This window comes from Hipposideros armiger, unplaced genomic scaffold (assembly GCF_001890085.2).
Source record: "Hipposideros armiger isolate ML-2016 unplaced genomic scaffold, ASM189008v1 scaffold_940, whole genome shotgun sequence".
Classification (NCBI taxonomy): Eukaryota; Metazoa; Chordata; class Mammalia; order Chiroptera; family Hipposideridae; genus Hipposideros; species Hipposideros armiger.
In genome coordinates this window covers 461,249-471,249 of record NW_017732290.1, presented here as the reverse complement: position 1 = coordinate 471,249, position 10,001 = coordinate 461,249, and the positions used below count along the sequence as shown (strand labels likewise).

Here is a 10,001-nt window from a genome sequence, read left to right as displayed (position 1 = left end):
AAAAAAAAAAAAAGCACAAAACTATAAGGCAAAACAAAACAAAAACTGATGAATTTGATTATAGAAAGATTGAATTCAACAGCATGGACAAAATTAATTAAGCTGACGGAGAACATATTTGCAATGTCTAAAACTGACAGGGCATTAATAGCCAGGAAAGTCTTCCAAACAATAAGAAAACCCCAATAAAAAGAGGCAAAGTTAAGGAACAATTTCCAAATAAGGAAATCTGAAAGGCCAGAGAGCATAGTAGAGACACTCCAATACATTAGGGATCAGAGGAACGCAGATTAAAATAATGAGGTATGTTGTAGTTATCGTCATGGGACCCAGTAAGTGTGGTGGGATGTGAGATGTGGGACTCCATGCCCGCCTGGGGGAGTACAGGTGCGGGAGCCATTCTGATACTCCTTAGTCAATTTATACCGATTCAAACTTTTCAACTGGGGTGACCACACATCTTGGTTTGCCTGGGACAGTCTTGGTTTGTGCCTCTTATCCTGGAGTAATTATTAATAGTGTCCCTTTCCATTCCCTGAATTGTTCTTGCTTGGATCATAAGTTATATGGCAACCTTCCTAGGACCCAATTTCACTCATGATTCTATGTGCTTGTGAAATTCTCAGGTCCACAGGGACCTATATGCAGTATTCGTGGCATCTATGGAGGTAACTTGAATGTCCAACGTGGGAGGGAGGACGGGTGGTGTGGAGGATACACACATGAAGGACTACGTAGGTGTGAGAAGCAGGGATTACATGGACCCATAGCAACATGGATGGGTACTAAAGGCAGTGCTGGGCGGGGTTGGGGGTGGAGTGTCAGAAGGAGATACACAATCTTATATCATTTACATCAATTAGAAATATGTGTACACCAAACAATATACATTTTCAAGAAAATACACACAAAGAGATACTCATTAATCACAGGGTGATGAGGAAACAGAAAATGGAAATAAAGCAGAATTACAACATAAAGAGCTGGATTCGTTTTAACAGGGAGAATCTTCCATGAAAGGTCTCTGAGGATGAACATTCAGTGAGTCACCCATTGCCACATGTTGGTTGTTACTGTTGCTAAGAACTCTTATTGCTGTGGGGAGTCACGGAGGAGGGCTTCCTGGCTCATCCAAACACACTGACGGACTAACAATGCTGACTGAGCCCTTTCCTGTGTCAGACACTGAGGTAGACACCATAGAAGGACAAATGTCTGCAAGGAGCCATAACCAAGTTCCTGCCTTACATTAAAACACGTTTACTAATGCAAAATTCTCTTTGATGTAACCAACCGTAAACGTAAATATCTGGACCAACTACGTAAGTCTAGTCTTCCACGTTTTGAGAGCTGGTACAGTCTTTAGGGTGCAGTTTGTTACTTAGGGGGAACTCGATTTCTGAGCCGTGTTTTGATGGAGGGGGAAGACATACAGTTGCTGAAGACGGGTCTTCCTGATGGAGAAAGCGAGACAGGCCAGGAGGGAACGAAGAGGTTTCAAGCAGCCTGGGAGAGAGGAAGTGAAGAGGTGTGCTTGGGTGGGACTGCGACCAGACTCTGTCTCAGATATTGCAGGGATCAGAAACCTATAGATAAAAAGCCTTACTGATTGATTGAGAGCGCCTTGGGGTCTTTCGCAAGAGGAAGTTTTCATTTGTTTCAGAAGGTATTTGGAGAATGTGAGCAGGACATTTATGGCACTGAAAACGACACTCAGAAAAGGTCAATCTTGTCAACTTGCCTGGAACAGCCTGGGGGAGAGAAATGAGAGGCAGTTGGAAGAAGCCTAATGAATAATTCTCCTCCATCCCAGTTCTGGGACAACTGAGGAAAAACCCTGAGCTGTACTGCTGAGAAAGCAGCATAGGGTCTAGATCTGTGTGCAAACGCACATCCTAAAACTCGACCGCAGGGTTACACAATGTGCCACCTGGTTGGAGGCAGCTCTACACTTCATGGGTCTCCCTGATAGGCCAGGCCCCAAAATGTGTACGGCTTGAAGGGGAAGAGCCGTACTCTTTGCAGGCAGGCTGGCTCCCAAGAGAAAGAGAGAGAGGGCTGTGCAGAAAACTAGGAGCTTCTTTCTTGCTGAGGGAACATGAGGAAGAGAGAGCTAGCAAGGGGCTGGGCAGTCAGCTCGGGCTGGTGCCAGGGCAGTCAGCAGGAAGAGGGCCTGTTAGGGAGGGCGAGCCATGATCGATCATCAGGGTGTAGTGTCTACCACAAACGAGGGGACCCCTTCCTTGAACATCCCTGAAGCGTAAGACCTTGAGTTACCAAGAGTGACAATTCCCAAAATAGAAAGCATGATCCCAAGAACTGACTTCTTGTGCAGAATGGAAAAGTGTGTGGCAAGGCCCGAGGCCAGCCTGTGGTCTCCAGCACACCCATACTCAAGGACAGCAGCCCCTGCCAGCAATGTCGCCTGCAGTGCAAGAGCATGCCTGTTCTGACAGCACTTTGGAGCCAAGTGGGGTCTTCCATGGCAGCGACGTGATCCCATGTGTCTGGCAGGTAAAAAAGCGGGTCTTTGGAGCAGTGGGTGTAGATATAGCCTGCAGACATGTTTTGTCTGGCTAGGAGGGTGTTTTGAAAACTGTTTTAAATCATTGCCAACATTTAAGAATTGGGAAAGTTCATGTTAAAATCGGGATTTCAAGCTTTTCTTGAGACTAATATGTGTGGCTGGACTGGGCCCACATTCCAGCATGGCAACAGCCACCAGCAGAAGCTGAGGTGGCTGGACTGTCCTGTTTCCCCAGCGACCACCTTCCTTCAGTCCGGCTGCCTCACTCCTACAGCTCAACTCCTTGCTGCTGCAGGCAGCGTGGGCTGAGGTGATGAGCCGAAATTCCCAGCTACAGGCGGAATGGGACCAGCTCCAGGACTCCACCACCGAGCCGTCTATGCATTCCTGTTGGGGCTCACTTGAGGACCCAGTCTTAGGAGGTGGTTTAGAATTGCAGATTAGCCGAAGGACAAGGCTGATCTGATAGAAATTCATGGGAAATCTGGTAAACCCCAAATAGCCAAAGGCCAAGCTTTAATTAAGTATAAACTTCAGGCGTTTCATCTGTCTTGCTCCGCACTATAGCTCACGGCCTGACAAGGGGTAGGAGCTCAATAAATATTTGTCAAAGTAAGCATATGGTCCATGTTTTAGCCTAAAGCATTGCTTAAGATGTTATCGAGATGAGTTCATTCTGGAATGAGTCCTTTTACTCATTTGGTAAAATCCAAGTGGGTCAGATAACATTCATCACCTGCTATAGAAATTCGTTTACCCTGTTAACAGCTTGTGAAAAATTTTTTAATGGCCAATTCTCCAGTTTGCTTGTCAAATCTCTAGGACCCAGAAGACGAAAACTCAGTGAGGTGCTGTCACCACAGAGCTACGTGTTTGTTCAGTCTAATAAATATTTTTTTAAAATATCACAAAAAGAATTTTTTAGTTGTTGCCATTAAAAGTCTGAATTTTAAACAGATTCTTTTCTGGGGGCTCAGACCCATCAGTTCGTTCAACTCGAGTCCCTGTCTCACCCCCAGGAGCTTTTCTGGGACCGCCACCTTCACCATCAAGCTCCAGGAGCTTTCCCAGTTCAAACTTGGACTCCTTCGGCCTTTTGCCTTTTCTAACAAAGACATCATGGTGCGGATAAATAGACTGGCAAGCGTTTGCTAGGTCTTTTCCTGTGCTCTCTGGAATCAGTGTATTGACCACTTCTTCCAAAAAAACATTTACTGAGCTCCTATTATGCAAAGGTTCTGTTCTAGGTACCGGACATACCCAGAGCAGATCTGGCCTTGCCTTCAAGGGGCTCAGGTTGAACAGACGGCAATCGAAACGGATGCTGAAATCACCTGTGCCACGCTGGGCATTTCTCACACAGTCAATGCTTTAAGATAGCTTTTGACAATCCACAAAAAAAAAAAAAAAAAGAAGGAAAAAAAAGGAAGAAAACGATGATGGCTTTTAAATGTTTTTTGTTTATATTCTGCAACCAAACAGCTAATTAATAAACCTAATTTATTTGGGAGATAGATTGTTTCACTTAAGTGGATTTTTTTTCATATAAAACATGACACCATACACAGAGGAGACAGCAACTTTAGGAGGAAGCCTCCTCCTCAGAAAAGCTAGGACGGCTATAATGCTTTTTTTCTTATTAAAAAAAAAATCTAAAGACAATGTGATAAAATATTACCCTTCATTAAACCTGGATAGTGGGTAATAATTGTCTATTGAATTCTTTTCTGAATACTTAGGACATTTTATAATTTTTTTAAAATTACAAAATAACATGCTGTCTGATAGTATGGAGCAGACATAACTCTGAGCAAACTACCATGTGAACACGTATCAGCGCCCTGGGCTCTCCGTTGTGTCCGGGGCTCCTGAGGAATGCAGGTCTGTCTGACTCTGGGCTACGTGACCCCAGTCAGCGTGGCTTCGAACTTTGGTCTGTTCTGTGTAATTTCTCTGCTCTTTGCTGTCAAGCATCATGTCTTACTGCTGTCATGGTGTCTGCTAGTACCTGGCACCCTCCCTCCTTATCTGCTGTGCCTGAAAAGGGCTAATCAGACCTGAGAACCCCACCTAACACTGGAATTAATACACTTGAAGCAAAACCTAGAAAGGGTCTAAATAGATGAGTTCTGTTTTTTAACATATTTTTTTCACCATCTCTGGTTTTTGATGGTGTTTTGAATAGCTGGGAGGTAGATAGGTAAAGAGTTTCCATGGTTGGCAGTCCAGCAGACAGCAGTAGGTATACTGGAAAGAAAACTGAGTACACTGGCTGGGTACTCCCTAGCAGCGTTCGTTCATTCATTTATTCGACCAATATTTATTGAACATCTACTAGGTGCCAGGCACTGTTTTAGCTGCTGAGGGTATAGCCATCAACAAGACAGACAGGAGCTTCATTGCTTGTAGGGGAGACAGAAAATAAAGATGCAAAGAAGCAAGACTATGGCAGACAGTGCTAAGGGGCTCTCAACACAGGGAATCAGGTGAAGTGGTGGGAGTGACCTGGGAGGTGGCACTTCCCATGGGGAAGTCAGAAGTGCTCTCAGAAGTGGTGGTATTTGAGCAAAGACCTGAAAGACCAGAAAAGGCCAGGCTGGCAGAGACAGAGAAGTGCATTCCAGGCAGAGGGGAGATCAAGTAGGAGATTCCGGAGGCACAAGACAAAAACTGGAGCAGAGGCAGCAAGCAGTGGGGAAGATGGATGGGGTGTAGCTGGAGACACAGGTAGGAGCTGGGTCACACAGGGCCAAGGAAAGGGTTTGCATTTTACTCTACGTTTTACTTGGAAATTTCACTCTATATTTTCGCTGGCGTGAGAGAGATACATTCTGATATATTCTGAAATGGGGCTGTTGGGTCTGCTGGACTGGATGTACAAGGTCAAGGGAAAGAGGAAATCAGGTTGACTTCTAGTTTGCGGCCAAGCAACAGGGCAAATGGTGGTGAGTTAATTGAGAAGTGGAGAGCTGAGAGGGGAGCCGTTTTTGAAAAAAACAAGAATTCTGGAGGCACCAAGTACACAGTTGCTGCTAGAGAGAGAGGTCAGGGCTAGAGATGTTATTTAAGCCTTGGGATCAGGTGAGATGACCCAGGAAGAGAGCTTACATAGATAAGGGTCCTGCAGTGAGAGGTGTGGGGAGGAGGAACTGGCCAGGAGAGCCAGCCTGGAAGGAGGAACTAGGAGCTGGGAGAGAGGAGAAAACAGGAATCCTAACAACAGGCTGTCCCCAGGGAGCGTCCCACGTGCCCAAGGCTACTTAGGAGACGATTAAGATGAGGCACAGAAGTCTGCCCTCTGGATTTAGCAAGATGGAGGTCACTGGCCAACCTAACAGAAGTTTGGGTGCAGGAGTGTGGACAATTAATTTAATCTCAGTGGGGCTGTTTCCTCTATTAAATGAGGGTATTAAAATAGATGGTGTGATAAAAAATAATTTAATAAAAAACAAACAAAAAAATAGATGGTGTGTAGGATCCCATCCACTACCTCCCTCATACCACATGCTTTTAAGCTAGCAAAAAAAAAAAATTTTAAATAGAATTCACAGAATGATCAGGAATAAAACAAATTACAATAAAAGAAGCTCTGTTATTTCGGCGTGTATTAGTCGAACAAGTTCTGTGGTCACCAGTACTCCTTTACATAAAAAAAAACTATTACAGCTATTTCTATAAATTAAAAACCAAGGAAAGAATTAAAACAGAACACCTAGTAGCCAGAATTCTCCTTAGTGGGCTCAAATTATATAAGGTCTACCATCAAACTAGTACCAAGAAGCCCCTTCTAACTGACTGTGCTTTGAACACCCCTGAAAGTTAATTCTGGACACAGGGCAGAGCGGCTACCTGTCAGGCTATGTGAGTCCTTACTCATTCCCTCAGCCACACTGCAAGGAGGTCACCCCTCCAGAGGTCAGAAAAGAAAGTTAAATCGTATCAGGGATTTGCATATGAAGTTCACCGAACTTTATAAGATTATGTAAAATGCTTACTTAGCTCTCTAACGATCATCTCTACCAACGAAAACCTTACCCAATGTCACATTTAAAATCTTTATTATAAAGTATTTCAGACCCACAACAAGGTACAAAGGACGCTGTAAAGGGCACTGTGGACCACCACTCAGCTTAATAAAACTTGACTCCTGCAGCTGAGGCCTCTGTGTATCTTTCCTAAGGGCCTCATTCTCCCTGTCCTCCAGGTAGTCAACCCAAGGTTATTCAGTCCTGAAGAATACCTGAAATCCTTCTTTTGCCAAGAGTATTCCATATGGTTCCGTGTCTCTTGACAGTTCTTTTAAAGTGACCGAGGCTAGATTGTCATACTCTTTGTGAACTTTTCTGTATGGGTTGAGATAAGCCTGGCACCAGCGTGGAGATAGGCTCCCAGGTGATCTGATAGGAAGCCTGCCGTCAGGGAAAGTGGGTGTTCTATGCGACAGACCCTTCTCATCCTTGCTGCTGTGTCTAAAGGTACCTTGAGGGCCACCCTACCTCACTTTGGTGTCGCCTGCTTAAAGAACTCCCAGCACTTACCCACCAGCCTTTTACCAGGCTCATGTGTCAACACATGATTTCCCTCCTCTAGCTGAAAACCTCAAACCCTGAAACAAGCAGCGCATCATTCAAGGTCAACAGCTAGTCTGAAGGAGAGCAGAGAATGGGTCCAAGGCTCCTGCCTCCGGGTTTCCATCACTTCCTACCGCGGCATTGATTATCAAACGTGAACAAAACCATGACTTACAAATACAGGGGAATAACTTCACAAAAGAAGAGTGAAAGGAGAGATGAGGTAAGTAATACGAAATTAGAGGTTCTCAAATTTTGGTGTACGTCAGACTCACCTGGAAATTTATTAAAAATGTAACAAAGTAAAGTCTTTCTGCCAGTGTTTCCCACTCCCTGCCCCCAAACACCATTACCATCCTATGGAGCAGTTCACCCGAGACTTATTGAGCCCCAATTCCTAGAGGGGGCCCCGTGAGTGATTCTAACGCATACCAAAGCTTCAGTACCACTGTCCTTAGCAAGTCTCATAGATCCCTTGGAGTTCTGTCTTCTGTGTGTGTTGCACGGTCAGGGTGGGAGGCAGGGGTGTGTGTGTGTGTGTGTGGGGGTGGTTAGGTTCTAAAGTCAGGTGAAAATAAATTACCCTTGGAAAATCCCCTAAAACACTCATAAGATACCGTGTAAATGTTTTTCTTGGAGGGGACCCTGTATAGTAGCATGTACATATAATGTGTTATGCTTACCATAAAGTAAGACACACGGGGAATGCCTATGCAAAAATAGGACTTTATACTATTTTAACTCCTACAAGAAAAGTATTCTCATAAGTTGAATTTGAGTAAGTTACATGCTCCCACTATATGACTCAGCGACACAAGAACACAATGAAATATATATTATTATCTTATTGCTTCCGATGAAGAGGTGGGAGCTTAGTCAGGTTAAGAAAGAGACTTGCCCAAAGTGACCGGCTTGCAAGTGCTGGGACTGGAATTCAGATGTCGCTCTATTTGATTCTGAGACCTGTGATCTTTTTGTTTTTACCACTGCCACAAACCAATTCATTTTTCAGCATTTCCCTGAGGGGTAAAGTTCAGAAGTAAAGGTCGTGGGCCACTGCTATTCCAAACATCCAGTTTAGAAGACAATATATGGAGATAAAAGATTGGAGGCGTATCCTATCAGCAGAGTTGGACCATAAATGGATAACAAGGCTCCAGGCAGTGATAAGAGGTGAAGATAGAGTGTCCTAGGGGTAACATGTCCAAACTGAACCCTTCTTACTGTAGGTTACTTAAATATCTTTCATAGTTTCTTTCCTATAGCTTTTACCTTTACATCTTTTATTTTTTTAGTTTATTTTTTATAATAGACATTTACACCCCTCACAAAGTGATAACCCCTCTCCCCCAATCTACTACCCCTCTGACATCATACATAGCTGTTACATTTCCATTAACTCTATTCCCTATGCTGTACTCCATATCCCATGCCTATATACATCTTCATTTTAATAAAAAAGGAAGTCTTTCAGAGGGAACAGACTTACACAAACAGGGGATGAAATCTCAGGAAAGGCCTCCCTCTTCACCTGGTACCCTGAAATGCCCTGGACCTGCAGCGGGAGAAGGTCACAGGTGCCGACTGACAACGGGTACCCCAGAAGCAGTCTGCTCCTGTGACAGGTTAAGCATTAGCAGGAAGGCTAAGCACTTTGCGTGCTTTATCTCATTTAATCCCTACAAGCCCATGTAGGAGGCTGCTGCAACATGTCCATTCCACAAACTGGGAGAGAGTTGGGTACTTAGCCCAAAGTCACTGGTTACTCTGTACCCGGGTAGATTTGAGTGCTTAATATGAGCCACGCACTGTTCTAGGCATTTTACATGTATTAATTCCTTTAATCCTCATAACGACCCTATGAAATAGGTGCCATAATTACGCCATTTTACAGCTGAGAAAACTAAAGCACAAGGGAGTTAAATAACTCTCTCAGCTCACACAGGAAGTTACTGGTGACCCCAGGACAGGAATTCCGGAGACGCTCAGGCCTCAACCCTTAGTCTGCATCACCATCGCCTGAAGGGCTTGAAGACCCATACTGATGGGCCCCAGCTCCAGAACTGATTCCCTAGGTTTGGGGAACTAACCTGTGAACGTCCACGTCTGCACATTCCCAGGGGATGCTGCTGCGAGTCTGGGCAGCACGCTTTGAGCCGGACTGCTCTAAAGCCAGCTCTTTGAAACTCTGTGCACCAAATCCTACTGGCCACCCAAGTATATGGGTTATTTGTGTGTTTTTTAAAATTTCTGAGAACCACTTGCAAAAAGACATTTTTTAAAGATAATTACTAGGCTTTCTCCCTATGGGGATTTTTGCTATAGCTTCGTGCTAGTCAAGTCAAACGACTCCGTGTCCTCTAACGAGCGCGTTCGACGAGCGCGCGACCTCACGCTGTGTCCTTGGCCGAGTCCGAACGCCAAGCCTGGCCCGCCACGTGCGCCGGGGCACCGCGGCCGGAGAAGGCCGCTCCAGGCTCCAGCGTCTCAGAAGCCAGCCTCGGTCCGGGCGGGCGCAAGGACGACGCCGTGACCTGAGCACGGGGCAGCCCCACCCCTGAGGGGCCCAGCGCTTCCCCGGTGGCCGCCAGGCCTCCAGGTTTATTGACATTCCCTCTGTCCGCGGTGGAGCAGGGAGCCTCACACCTCACCTCTGCCATCGGGAGTTGAACCAAATTCGGCAAAGTTCGCCAAGGGCAAGGGGACAGGTACGAACAGGGACCGGACCTTAATTTGGAAAGAGGTAGAGGAGCGTGTAGGAGGCGGAGCGCGCCCCCCACCCGCTCTGCGCGACCCTCGGGGGCGCATGGGGGGCGGGGCGGGGCGCGCGGGCGGCGGAGGGCGCCCCGGGGCGCGGCCGCAGCCATCTTGCGCACGGGCGCACCTCGCAGGTCGGGCGGGCG

The 10,001-nt window shown here is 46.0% G+C and overlaps 1 protein-coding gene across 1 annotated transcript in view; it reads left to right on the top strand.

The window, feature by feature from the left end:
• The first annotated feature begins 9,739 nt into the window (after window positions 1-9,739).
• The window catches only part of EZR (ezrin), a 53,023-nt gene continuing 52,761 nt past the window's right edge, over window positions 9,740-10,001 (top strand). The window contains exon 1 of the mRNA XM_019630769.1: window positions 9,740-9,806. The gene's annotated coding sequence lies outside the window, so the exon portion shown is untranslated. The remainder of the gene's footprint in view (window positions 9,807-10,001) is intronic.